This window comes from Protopterus annectens, chromosome 3.part1, assembly GCF_019279795.1.
Source record: "Protopterus annectens isolate FY-2018-M chromosome 3.part1, PAN1.0, whole genome shotgun sequence".
Lineage (NCBI taxonomy): Eukaryota > Metazoa > Chordata > Ceratodontiformes > Protopteridae > Protopterus > Protopterus annectens.
In genome coordinates, this window is record NC_056732.1 from 917,600,386 (window position 1) to 917,615,069 (window position 14,684).

The following is a 14,684-nucleotide window of genomic DNA, read 5'->3' on the forward strand; positions in this document are numbered from 1 at the left end:
CCAGATTTTCAAAGAATGAATAGATTCTTGCTTCTTATTTTTGGTTTGTTCTTCATAAAATTTGTAGTTTTCTGGCAAATCATTTAGGAATTAAGTCACTGAATAATGATACACTGAGTTTCAGACTTCATAACCTTCAGAAAAATGCATGTTAAAGTAAGAGCTGCTCTATCAATTGTCTCAATTATACAAGAGCAATTTTTAGTACTGTTTATATGTTTCCCCAATATATTTGGCCTTGTTCAGATTTACTGCATTAACAGGTTGAGAGGTACATGCAAATAAATTGCTTTATAGAATTAGGCATAGCCAACCTCTCAACTGTCGATTTTGGCTCAAAATGTTGCTCTTCCCCTAATAATCCCTCCATAAAATAGCAATTTTGGAAGAAAACATGGAGGGTTTACAATTAAGAAATAACTGTAATAATCAAAGTTATAGATTACTTGAAATGCATGTAGATTATTTTATTTTGTCAGCTGCTCAAGTTAGCAGTACTAATATTAGTGTCCCTTCTTTGACAGGTTCCCAACTGTATTGTGTGGCTATTTTATATTTTTGCATCACATTTTTGGTCCATTTTTCATAAAATTGTGTTTTTGGCAAATTAGTGACAAATCACTAAAGACTTAAGTTAGAAAATGACAGACATTTGAGTTTCAGATTTTATACCCTTCAGAAAATTCATACTAATGCAAGACCTATTCTATTATCTTTCTAAGTTTATTAGAGCAATGTTTAAAAATTGTCCTTATTTTTGGGCCTTTGTCCCACTTCTGTGTATGGCTTTGTCCAGATTTCTTGCTCTGAGGTTGAGAGGTATGACAAATGTGTCAGGGCCATCACAGTCAGCCAGAGACATTTCAAATTGTGACATACTTGTTGCACCCCACTCCCCGATGTAGTGACTCTGGATGTGTCCAAGCAAGGCAAGGAGTAGTTATGCAGTGTAAATGTGCAGTGTGTCCCCCATCCAAGGTAGACACAAGTACTACAGTGGCTTTTCATCTGTCCTTGATTTTGCAGAACGGTCTGGTTTCTGTCATATTTTTGTACTGTTGATTTATGCTTATTACTCAGATTTATGCTTATTACTCAAAGTGCCTGTTGCTCTGTGTTTAAGTAGCAATGCTTTAATGACCATAAGGTAAGCTTGTCTGAGATCAAAGATGCAAGTAAGCTTTAATAAGCATACTGTTAAAGAATTGCCAACATTGAAAGCCTTTCTGTTGTTGCCATGCAGAGAATACTTGACTAGATAATGTATAAGCCTTGGGTATTAAAGGACAGGATTCCATTATTTTAAAAAGCTCATTACACTTGTTGGAGACTTCCAGTCATCTCTACATACTTTACCCGTAAACTAAACAGAATGCCAATCATATGTGGTCCATAACCTGTACAGTAATCCTTTAAGCAATGTATCTTGAGCTTGTTTCTTGTTTGTTTTTCATTTTTTACATTGATAATGTTTTCCCCATGAAACAAGTAGATAGTTGGCAGGCAGCAGGTCTTTTTTGGATAAGAAACATTTTTACAAGTGGGAGCATCACAGAGATTTCTACTTTCAGCATGTTACTTGGTACTTTAATAAAGCTGAATATAAATTATAATTAGAACTGCAGTGCAAAGAGAAGTGGTTTGAGTTGAGTGCTTCTGGTTTTTCTTATACTTGATTTTGACTGGCATTCCAGTAATGTATTTAAAAAGTAATTTATTTTTTCATGCCTCACAACCTTTTGTTTCCATCTAGATAATAAGAAAGCTGTCATGCAGCCAATGCACTGAAATATTTTTATTCTTCTACACTTATTTTTGTCTTGATTGGACTCTCATAATGATGGTTTGCCACCCAGGGCAGTATATTTAATTAAAGTTAGTTTTTGTGGTTTTGAGCATAGCTCCTCCCCTTTCTAGTTGGCCACACCCCTTCCCCTTGACCCCACCCATTCAGCTGTCTCCTGCAGCCCCCTTTGATTTGAAGTCACCAGCCACCACTGATATATATATATATATATATATATATATATATATATATATATATATATATATATATATCTAAAATTAACCACACTCAAAAAAATTGAACGAAGAGAAGAAATTTTAACTAAGAACTGAACTTCGTGACAATAAAAGCATTCAAAAAAATAGTAAATCACACCAACAACTCTTGTAGAACTTTAGCACTTTCGTCTTATTTATTATCAAGACTTCTTTAGAAAGACATGTTTCATAAGTATGAGCAACCATTTTCACTTCCTTTATATACATTAGTTCTAGCAGGCCAAAAATGCTGGTGTGATTTACTATTTTTTTGAATGCTTTTATTGTCACGAAGTTGGATATATATATATATATATATATATATATATATATATATATATATATATATATATATATATATATATGAACATATATGCATGCAAATGCCTATATTGACATAGATATGTCTATACCTATATGTCTACATATACAGAGCGAGTTATATGTATGTAAGCACATATATATCTATGTAGGTATATACAGACATAGTTATATATATATGTAAGCAGATATATCTATATATATATATATATATATATATATATATATATATATATATATATATATATATATATATATATATGCTTTGGAGTGTCTTCTTTGTGAAGTCTGCATGTCCTTCCCGTGGTTGGGTAGCGTTCGAAAGACATGCGTGTGTAAATGGGCGTGCCTTCGTTGAAGGTTGAGCGTCGAGCTGGCACCTCGGCATTTCGTAAAAATGTACTGCCAATCATTAGCGGACCAGAGTTCCACTGTGGCGACCCCTTACCAGGAAAAGCCGAAAAGACAAGCAACAACACATATATATATATATATATATATATATATATATATATATATATATACATCTAGGTATATATGGCCATACATCTGTAGGTAATAATGGTAGATTAACTAAAACATATATGTCCACATGCACCGTTAATGGGGTTGAGAGGCCCCAAACAATATATGTTGTGTACAAATAGGTATACCCCCCCACAGCCAAACACGTCTGTCCTGCAATACACTAACAAGTGTTGCAGATCCCATAACCAGGACCTGACACTTCATGGGCACAAGATGTTAGCAGTACTACATCCCACCTGTATGATGTCAGGCTGGAATTGGTAACATATCATGCAGTACAGTCTGGCTCCCATAGGAAATATAAAATGTAGAAGCTATCAACATCCCCAGGATACATATACACAGACACATATATGCAGATACAGATATATATATATATATATATATATATATATATATATATATATATATATATATATACTTTTTTTTTTTATATATACATATATAGAGATATACATGTGACTACACATACACACACACACATATATACAGTAAGTTACATATGTAGAAGCTGGACACAATATGGATCAGCCACTAGGCCTACAGTTAACACCTTAACAACTGGACATTGTGTGGGTCACCCATACAAATGACAATCGCTGCCTGCAACATATATCTGCAGAGAGGTCATAGGATAAAACACCATACACTGGTTTGCAGAAATGGAAAACCTTTATTTGTGTACTATTACAGTTTTATATGCCATGTCATATAGCTGTTCAGGCACTGACATCCATATAAACAGAGTAATGCAACTGTAAAACAGTTATGCTAATACAGTAGTATGGAAAGGTTCACAATTATTGCTGTCCAGGCCGAGCCCTTCAAATTGTACAGTAGTACAGACAGACTGGTCCACAGGATGCCAAACAATCAACAGTAAGTAATGCAGGTGTACAGTAAAGCAGCCCCTATCTACACTCTGTACAAAATCACTAGGTGGTAAAGACTTCAGTTGACAAAATGGGATGTAACTTTTACATAACAAGGCATAACTGACACCATCACAGGCACACTGGCAAACAGAACAGTCTGTATGGCAGGAGGCAGTAGGCCTGAATTAATCCAATTTATCTAAGTAATGTAGATATAGGTGAATTGTATGGTACTGTACATCCAGATACCTTAAGGCAGCTCACCCCTGATACCCACACATTTTGTAATAGCCTAGGTTATTTATGGTGCACCCCCATAGACTCAATAATACAGGGTCATATACCACTGTTACATACACTGGCGTCTGGAGTGCATAAGGGCACACATGTATTGTGTAGGTGAAACCCACATATGTATGGCTCCAGCCCCACCGTATGTGTGGGGGATACAACAGCAGTGGACTGATGGCAGCAATGACAGCATGATATACTCAGAGCCCACTACAGAACAACTCTTGACAGCATGTCATATGTGCAAAGCTTAGTATGTAGGTGGTGGACAGAGGCTGGAACACAGGGCCATATGTGGAAAACTGTTGCCATACACCAAGCAAGTTGCTGGTGTTATATGAAAGTCTGCAACATACCCTCAGTCAGTTAATTGAGGTTAGAAACATAAATGGATGTAGCCATGTACTGATAGCACTCAACACACACACTGCCAGTGAAATATCTGACAGAGGACCTGTGTGGTGGACAGACAAAACATAATAGGCACACCTCTGGCCACCATGAGGATAGGCCCTCAATTGAGAGCTATGCAGACAGACTGCATTCTAAGGTAAACTAGTATGTACACACACACCCAGTAACACCAGTACTATACAAAGCATAACACACCTCTACTCACACTCTGTCTGTAGTTCTGGAACCTTCTACAAATATGTTGCTGGCCTGAGTGTGCCGATTCTCCTCTAAGGGGTATTGCTACCTGCTGTCTGTAACACTGATGCCCACATACAGGAAGGATGTCCATCACACAGGAAAGGTAATGGGACCATGCCCACATGATGTAGTGATTTATAGTAGGTGGTTGCCATGACATTGGTAATTGGAAGTACTACACAGCTGCTGCATGCAGTTAGCAAGTGGAGGACACTGATTGGTGCAGAAAACATCACCTGATCATGTGCATCACCTACTGAAGGGAGAGAGAGAGAGAGAGAGAGAGAGAGAGAGAGAGAGAAAAAAAAAGGAAATAAAGACAAATCTCTTCAAAATAAAAGCCTAAGTCAAAGGCATTTAGCCAGCTGTCAGTCAACAAGATATTATTCTCACAACAGGTATGTGAAGCATATATACATGTAATAGAATGTAGTACCTCGTCCATCATAATGGGATAGATGATGTGGAATAATTTATATGTACCATCAGGTGTTGTTGTGATGATGTTCAACTGAACAACTGCTATGGACAATATTGTCTGTCCCTGTGGGTAGTGGGCCATAGCCGTCAGCTCTGCAGGTGAGCATTGACAGACAAGATGTAAGCCATCATAGTATGTATTGTGTAATGGGAAGTATGTATATTACATGGCCAATAGCTAGTGGTGGAAGTGATGCTATTATGATTGACATGTGGGAGCCATGGTCCACCACTGGTAGGATACTCAGGTTAATCTGTAATGTAGCATGCCAGAATGCCATAGGTGTGTAATAGGGTTACCAGCAATCGGGCCCTACATATACCCCCCTAATGTCAGGCCATGTCCATATGTGGCACCTGTCTATGTTGTAGCAAGGCAGAACAGTGCAGCTGTGCAGGAAGGTGTTGTGAGATTGAGCAACTGATATCTGAATGTACCCCACATATAGGTATGCATATGTGTACATATGTCACATATATAATACATAAAGATATATATGAATATCAGCATGTATGTCCAGAAAGATACATATATCCATGTGTAGACATATATATGTGCACATATATACATCACATATATCTGCACATATATAGATATTTACCTATATGCACATGTCTACATATATGCAAACACACACACAAACATATATGTATGTAAAGACATGTCCTCTATATTACTACTACAGTGATGCATGCTATGTGCGAGGCACCAGCACACATAGCAATACACACAGATATCTACAGCTGGCAGTGTGTGCACCATAGACGGGTATGTCACATGTTAGTCCCTTGTTGGGACCACATTGCCCCCATCTGTGAAGTATGCAATGGGAATATGGGGAAGTATGGTAGGTGCACATGTGAAGGTGGTCATGACTGGTAGATATAGAGGACAGTCTACAGGGGTGGTATGTGACACATGTGGTGGGTAAACACCGTGGATGGTGTGTGTGGTCTGTGATATGGACGACACATGGGCCCCAATATGGGCACAATGGGAGCAAGCCTCATACCCACTGCTACTCACAACAGCAGTCCATGTCCTGAAGGTGCCTGGTCTGGAGGCTGAGCAGGAGGAGCATGTTGGCCCTGTGAATGTGTACTGCGTTCCTCAGACTGATGTAGCACATCCCTCATGTGTCTGTGAAGCCCGTTATGGAACAGACCCTAGACGTGAGCTCAGAGGATAGGAACATGTATGTGTGTGCCCTGAGGAGGGAGGACAACATCCACTGGGTGGTTCCACCTGATGGTATTGCTGGAACAGTACATGCGGAAGCCCCAGGTTTGGACATACATGTGATGTGGCCTGGTATCATGGTCAGATGGGTTTGGAGAGGTGGATCTGCTGGCCAATAGAACATATACATGTTATTGTGTCACTGTTATAGAACATATGTTGGTAGTAATAGTCTACACAATCCCAGTACATGTCCAACAGCATGCATAGATATCCCCAATAACACAGAATGTCAGATATGCAACAATCTCAGAGCAACCATACCACTGGAATATATGGAACCATAGTGGCCCTGACAATGGCATGCAGGTGAATAGTCTGTAACAGGCCAGCAATGATAGTGTCCACACAGGGGATAGGGCTACAATCACATATCAGAAAGTGTGGTACAATACAATATCTGTCCAACCAGTAGGTAAGCTGTAGCCATACCTAATCAGTTGTGTGTACATTTTGTTGAAGCTGATATGGTGGGGGTGACAGAGATGTGTATTACGAACTGTGGTAACCTTGCCGTATGAGTTGCTTAGACCTGTTCTCATCTTTATGTCTTTCAGCCAAGATGGCACATGCACAGTTTCCCACCTATTCCCATGCGGAGAATGAAGTGTTGATAGCACACATAATCCAGCACTATCCAGGGCTGTTTGGCAGGGCTGGACATGAGCAGCAGGAGCAAACCACCCTGTGGTATGACCTAGTCCACAGAGTCAATGATGTCGGACTGCACAACTGCAGTTATGAGCAGGTAAAGCATCATTGTACTGACCTGCTTCGCAATGCCCATCAGCATGCTGCTGCAGTCTGGGGGATCACCTCGCCATGAGGGGCCATGTCATCCATTCCACCCTGATACATGTGGAGGAGCTACTGGCCAGCCTCGTGGCTCTTGCCCGTCTGGACAGCCACAACCACTGTACTCCTTCATGGAGGTGAGTGTCACCCACACACTGGCCAAGGAGTATGCAGGTAAGGACACAGAGCACATCAGTAGACCACTGTTGTGTATACATCCACATTGGTACAGGTAGATCATGCATATCTGATGTGTCATAGATATATTGTGTAGTTGCATTGTAGTGATAAACAGATGTCCAGATGTGGTAGTATCGTGGGAATGTACCGTTGATGTATAGTAATACTGCACCCACCCTGTAACAGGTGTGGCCACTGACATTGCATCTCTCACCCTCTTATGTAGATCCCTCTGGGATACCAAAAAGGTAGCAGCCTGTAGCTGATGAGTATATTTTATGTAGATGCTTGCAAACACATTGGGCATGTAACGGTGATGCTATATTCCATACACACATCTAACACACCTACCCTGAATGCATGCTGTACATGTGCATGTATTGTTGCTGTGAAATGCACGGTCTTACAGGGGTGACCATGATGTGTCATTGGAAGGGTATGTCAGACACCTGCATGATAACTAACATCCTGTCATTGTGGATTGGAGTTAGGGAGTAACATACTGGTGGTAGACATGGCCTACAGTAGTGACATGTTTGGAACAACACCCATATACAGTGCAACACCAGTGTATACACCCATAGGACAATGGCAACTGCTGCAGAGATACACTATGGCATAAAGCATTACAGTAGTCCACATTACCAGCTGGGTCTAGGCTGCAACATGTGGTGTTCAGTGTATGGGACACTGCAAAGTGACACAGATGTGTAGGGCTTACTTGTCATGCATCTGCATAAAAGCTGAAGGAGGGGGGGATCTCAGCATGACACACCAATGCACTGCAGCAGGGATCTTAAGGATGGTAGGAATGGCTCTATCTGCACATAGTCAGGTTCAGGACCTGTGGCAGCCATAACCCTACCCACACTGCAATAGTGACGGTAGTTTGTGAACACCATGGGATGTGCACATGAGTAGACCTTGCAATCATGCTGAATAGGGGACATGTGTAGGGCAAACTGAACATACACTGGCAAATGCAGATGGCCCACACTGGTATACCCCTGCCAGGAGCAGTGTCTGCTGTAGTACACACAACAAGAAGTGCAATAAACTGTCATGATAAGGGTGTGCACACATATGCCCACACTGTGTGTACGCATTGCAGTCAGCAGCCGCACACCTAACACAATCTGTAGACACTGCATGTGAAAGTACACAGGCTCATGTACTGCTAAGATATGCAATGATGTGGTCCCATGGCAGATCAAGGATGTGTGTGTAAAATCCATAAAGGTGTGTACACCCCCCATAGCCATGGTATGCTCTCATGGTTGTCAGTGTAAGCATTTCTGCAGTTGTCATATATGGTCTGTTGATGTTGACAGCTGTAAATCAGACATCAGGCATTCACCAATGACAACAGTCCACATATCATCCCAGGTATGTGTTGCTGAAACACATAGCGGCTGCAAGAGGTACAGCTGACACAACTAACACAGTACAACACATTCCACAATGGGTTGTACACCTGGGAGTTGTGGTGCACAGTACATGGCAGGGTGCAGAACAGGTGCACAGCAATACTGTGTACATGGGTGCAGTGGTATCCAGGGGAAGGGGCATCACCTAGTGACAAAGCACATGCATCACACACATGTATACTGTTGATAGCATGGATTGACTATAGCTGAACTGCATGCTGTTCTGTACCATATGCTCTGCGTGTTGGTAGATGGGTAATAGGAGGACTGTGTGTATTATCATTGTGCAACTTCACCTCTATGTGTGCGTGTGTGTCCTGGTGGTTAGTTAGTTTGCCTGCAGGGTCACTCTGGTGAAGTGGAGGGAGGCAGATGCATGTAGGATGCGTGTGTGCATGTGTGTGTGACCATGTATGCACATGTGTGATTGTGCAGTGTTCATACAGCTGTACCTCTCTTTGGGACCATGCAGTACATGGATATAGACTGGCATATTACATACCAGGAATACCTGTCATGTGTGTAATCACAGGACAGCAAATAGTATCATATAATCTGTAGCATGGAACAGGCATCCAGAGGGAAGGTAGATACCAGGTACACCCTTAATGTCACAGTCAGCAGAGAGATCGCCTACAACCCACGTATGCAGCTCTACATATGCATTGAGGAAGTACTAGTCAACACCAGGGAGTGTATCAAAATATTACAGTTGTCACATGATAGGCTGAAGGAGCAACTTATCTGGCATGTACTGAGCATTACATACACATGACACACCAGTGAGAGATATTATGGATACAAAATACTAGCCCACACATATAGGGACCATGCAAATCACTTCACGGCATACAGAGGGTGCATACCGAATGACAGAAGTGAGGTCATGTACATCCACTACACACAGGTCAGGCAGGTAAAGTAGCAGCAGGCCTTGTGTTGTGGCTGCTTGTGTGGGCATTTAGAGGACTGTGATGTTAATGAGTGGTATCAATGTGTGTATATTAACAAGTGTGATGCAGGATGGGGTAACACATGGACATATACATGGGACTGACTGTAAAGCCATGGACAGGTAGGTATTACAGAGGTGTGTGTGTGTGTGTGTGTGTGTGTGTGTGTGTGTGTGTGTGTGTGTGTGTGTGTGTGTGTGTGTGTGTGTGTGTGTGTACTGTTAGGCAATGCTGCACAGGTTTTAAAGTGTGTTTATTGTTTTTCCACACATGTGGCGAGGTGGGTCAGGGTTCCTCCTGCATGCAATCTGATGTTGTTGCCGTACAGACACCGAAGATGATGATAGTACTGTTGAGGTACAGGTGGGATTCTCAGGGGCCTACACTGTGCCAACATCTGACAACCCCTTTTAGCCACCCCAACCCCGCACACAGTTTTAGTGCCTACACATACCTCATCACCAGTAGCCATAGTGGAGGAACAACTGGCATTTGGTGTCAGTGCACAGGGAAGTGCGGGCAACCATGCCTACTGTGTCTGGTCGCAGCAGGCATAGCCAGATGGATGGCAGGGCACCACATAGGTGGATGTCCCAGGGTGCTCATGGTAAGGCCGCTGGACATCATGCTCCTGGCATAGGTGACATAGCTGGTACCAGCAGGCACATGTTTCAGGCTGCAATGGCAGTGCAGGCATGTATTAAACATTACACCAGACAAGGCCTGACGCTGCAGAGGGCTTCTCTTGCATGTAAGCGACAACCTCTGTGAACTGTTGGGTACCATCCATTCTTATACCAAGCACATGGCTAGATGGCATGATGAGATGATGGCCCTCATCGGCTGTGGTGTGTCCATGCTTCAACATGTGGTGGGGTTCGGCGACACCCATATGGATGTGGGCCAGCAAAACCAACAGCTGGCAGTCAACCTGGACATGCTAGGACACCAAGGGGCTCCCACAGTGGCAGTAGCAGCCACGGAAGTGCAGGGGGTGTGCCGTCCACACCACACCACAGCAGGTCTTGTGCATGTGGTCCTTGCCAGTCCCAGGAGAGACCTGGTACCAGCGGACAAATGTCATCAGCAGGTGAGAGTTGCACATTAAGGCTTGTACCTGGATGTGCCCACAAAACCCCAGGCAGGCACAGTCCACTTGTCCATGGCCAGAGGCAGTGAACTACACACCCTGCCAGATATGGTCTGCAGCTGTCCATAAACACCTGTGTAGGGTAGCCACATGGCAGAACTGCGTGCATGCATAGCCACACACTATGCAAACACACCTAGGGAAACCCCATACCTACACATTTCACATCACCTAGACCAGCTCCTCACAGTACACACCTCACCCACACACATTGTGTCAAATATATGGCCCACCCTCGGCCTCTGGCAAACCAACACCACACCCAGTGCATATGATGATACCTGTGCCCCATCCCTGTCATTCATACCATCAATGCAGGGACAGGCTGATATGGTACTGATGCATACGGTGACTGTACAACAGTGTACCACAGTACTGCAATGTAACATGTTGTAGGGAGTAGAGTGTGAGGCGTATTTGGCAGGTAGTGTAGCCATCCAGCAATGATGCCTTATAGCTGTTAGTGATACTGGTTGGTTGTGGTCTCTATAATGTTATCCATATTTGTTGCAGGTGTACATGTGTCAGCACTAGGATGCCCTGTGCATATGATGATACCTATACCACATCCCTGTCATCCATACCATCAATGCAGGGAAAGGCTGATGTGGTTCTGATGCACACGGTGACTGTAGCACAGTGTACCATGTTGTAGGGAGTAGAGTATAAGGCATATTTGGTGGGTAGTGTAACTGTCCAGCAATGATGCATTATAGCTGTGATGTTATCCATTTGTGTTGTAGGTGTACATGTGTCAACATGAGGATTGTCTGCAGTCATATTCCACAATGGGGTATGTCACTATGCTGACACCATGGCTGTGACATATCTGGGGTACAGTCGAACACATTTCACAGTTTATTAAACCAGTTATTGCCTGTGCCATATGGACAGGTGGCCCACTGAGGCATGTATACCCTGCAACCTAATGTAGACCCATCCACATACATGCACACTGTTACTTGGCAACACTGGGACTAGACCCCTACCTAGCTATGTCATAATACTGATGTGTGTGGCTTACATTACACACACCGCACAACATTTAGGGTGAGGTGTTTCCCGGATTACATGGTACATGAAGAACATCCCCCAACATGTACAATATGCTAATGGTGGATGTAATGGGTTTATTTGGATGATACGTAGTGTGACATACCGTCATATACACATTTAAAGACACATAACAGTCAGACACACATCTGAGATACCAGGGCCTATCGCTGCTAACTAACTTGACCGTGTCTCCAATGTGTTACAGGTAGGCGGCACACATCACATGCATGACTGGCTTGGATTGTGGTAACGGTTACCTGTATGATTGATGGTGACAGTGGTAACCATAACGTGGTACATGGGACATATACCTGATGTACCTTAGTGTAATAGTGTACACAGCACCCACATCCCCCACTGGATATCGCACTCCCTGAAACCCATGATGATATTCTGCCATACCCCCATCACACATTGGCTGTGACTGCGATACAACCCATAGTATACCCCAACATTGGTACTACAGGGATATGTATCTCATGCACATGCCACATACGTAGTAGGGCATCAATCAAGATTAGGTTGCCTATACATATCCCAGCTGGGTACTTGCCATCTGCACATCTGTACAGGGACTGGCAGTCATCAGCTTGGCAAGTAGCTGTGCAGTAGCATGAGTGAGTTTACAGACCAGTAAGGGGTATATACTATGACACAGCTCACACACTAGGGATACAATGGGGAGGCTACAGTGTCCAGCCATGCTCACAGGTGTGCCTGTTGTCAGTACTACATCAAGCACTCTGCTCTTGCTTGGGTTAGCATTGTTAACAGTAGCACTGCCATGATATACTTCATGCCAGTGTGACAGCATGTACCCTGGGCTACGACATATGTACATAATACATTCACATGGATAACAGTGCTGTACAGGCCTCATATATGTCTGTGTCCCACACAGGACACTCACACCCCTTGCTACTGTAATGGCAGCACATAAGTGCATGTATTGTAGATGGTATTACATACACTTATTACAGGTTATTAGACTGGGTTGTGTGTCCTGGTTAGCAGGTCTAAGCTATGCTTAGCAAGTATCAACATTGCTGCAATATAACAGCTAAGCTGATTTTCACTCTGGTAAGCACTGACTACACTGTGTAAGTGCCCGTACATTTACCCATAACTTAGCACCACTTAGATTCATGCAAACCCACATAAACTCGCTTAAAGCTGCTCAACACAGCCTTAAACACACTGTATCTGACAGCTCTTGTCCTGCCCAGCAACAAAATGAACAGCCCTTGCAGGTCCTGAACCCAGGACCCTTTCCATTGAAGTCACAGCACTTAACCACTACGCCATGACCACTGTGAAGACTGCTGTTGTTTTACCAATATAGCTGTCAATACACATTCTTCTTTTGGCTTTTCCTGGTTAGGGGTCACCACAGCAGATCATCTGTCCGCTCATGATTGACATTGGAGTTTTATGGTGTCGAGTTGCCAGTCCTGCACCCAACCTTCCACAGAAGGCACACATACACGCACTCATGCCTAGGACCAATTTAGAGTGTCCAATCCACCTACAGCATGTTTTTGGGATGTAGGAGGAAACTGGAACACCCAGAGGAAACCCACGTGACCAGAGGGAGGACATGCAGACTCTACACAGAAGGGCCACCAGCCGAGGATCGAACTAGAGAGCTTCTTGCTGTGAGGAAACAATGCTAACCACTGCACCACCATGGCCGCCCAGCTGTCAATACACATATTGAGTAGTATTAAACATTTGCCTATAGTTCCTAAATGGTATAGTCCTTGTTATTAATATGACTGTTGCATCACATATGTTGTTTTATCATAATGTGCACATAGCAGATATATACAATGAGATACATGTGGGAGGGTATACACAACCGTGATGTTTACTCATTATATGAATATGGTCGTATACATATAATACGTCTATATATGTCTACATGTACATACATATGTATACTCATACATATGTCTGTATACACATCTGTATAGTGCCACATGTATATGGCCATGTGTACATCTCTTTGTATGTATTTTGGCCAACAAACCAGGATCAAAACACTAAAGGTGGAGGAGAGTCCATATTCACCAAGGATATTCACACCACCAGGTTAGTTGCCCAACACAATGTGTCTGAAATTCTCCAGGTGCAACTAACACTAGGTAAGACTGCAATCTAAACTGTAGCTTTCTACAGATCCCCGACCATGCCCTGAGATTCTCACTACACCTTTCTACACATACTAGAAATTATTAATATACAACCAAACACCCTAATACTGGGTGATTTCAGCTACTCTGCCAGTAACGGGGAAAACTACTTGTGTACCAACACCTTTCCCAATGGTTCTTGGAATTAATACATTCCAATGCCCAGGATCAACTAATCCATAGTCCCACCAGGGGCTCCAATATCCTAGACCTAGTCATTACCAACATGGGAAATCGATGCTCCTCACCTATGGTCACCCCCTCGTTGGTCAGGTCAGACCATAAGCTAATCACCCTTAACATCCACATTCCACCCCCACCCCCCAGTAAGGAAACCTCCATAAAAACGTCTCCAAAGCCAACTACATGCTACTCAAGTCAGACGTTACAACCTTCATGACACCCATGCAGATAGGAACTGAAAGTTCGACTGCTGAGTCCTACACTAAGGCACTGTACGAACACATCCAATCATGCATGAATCATGCCATCCCAAATA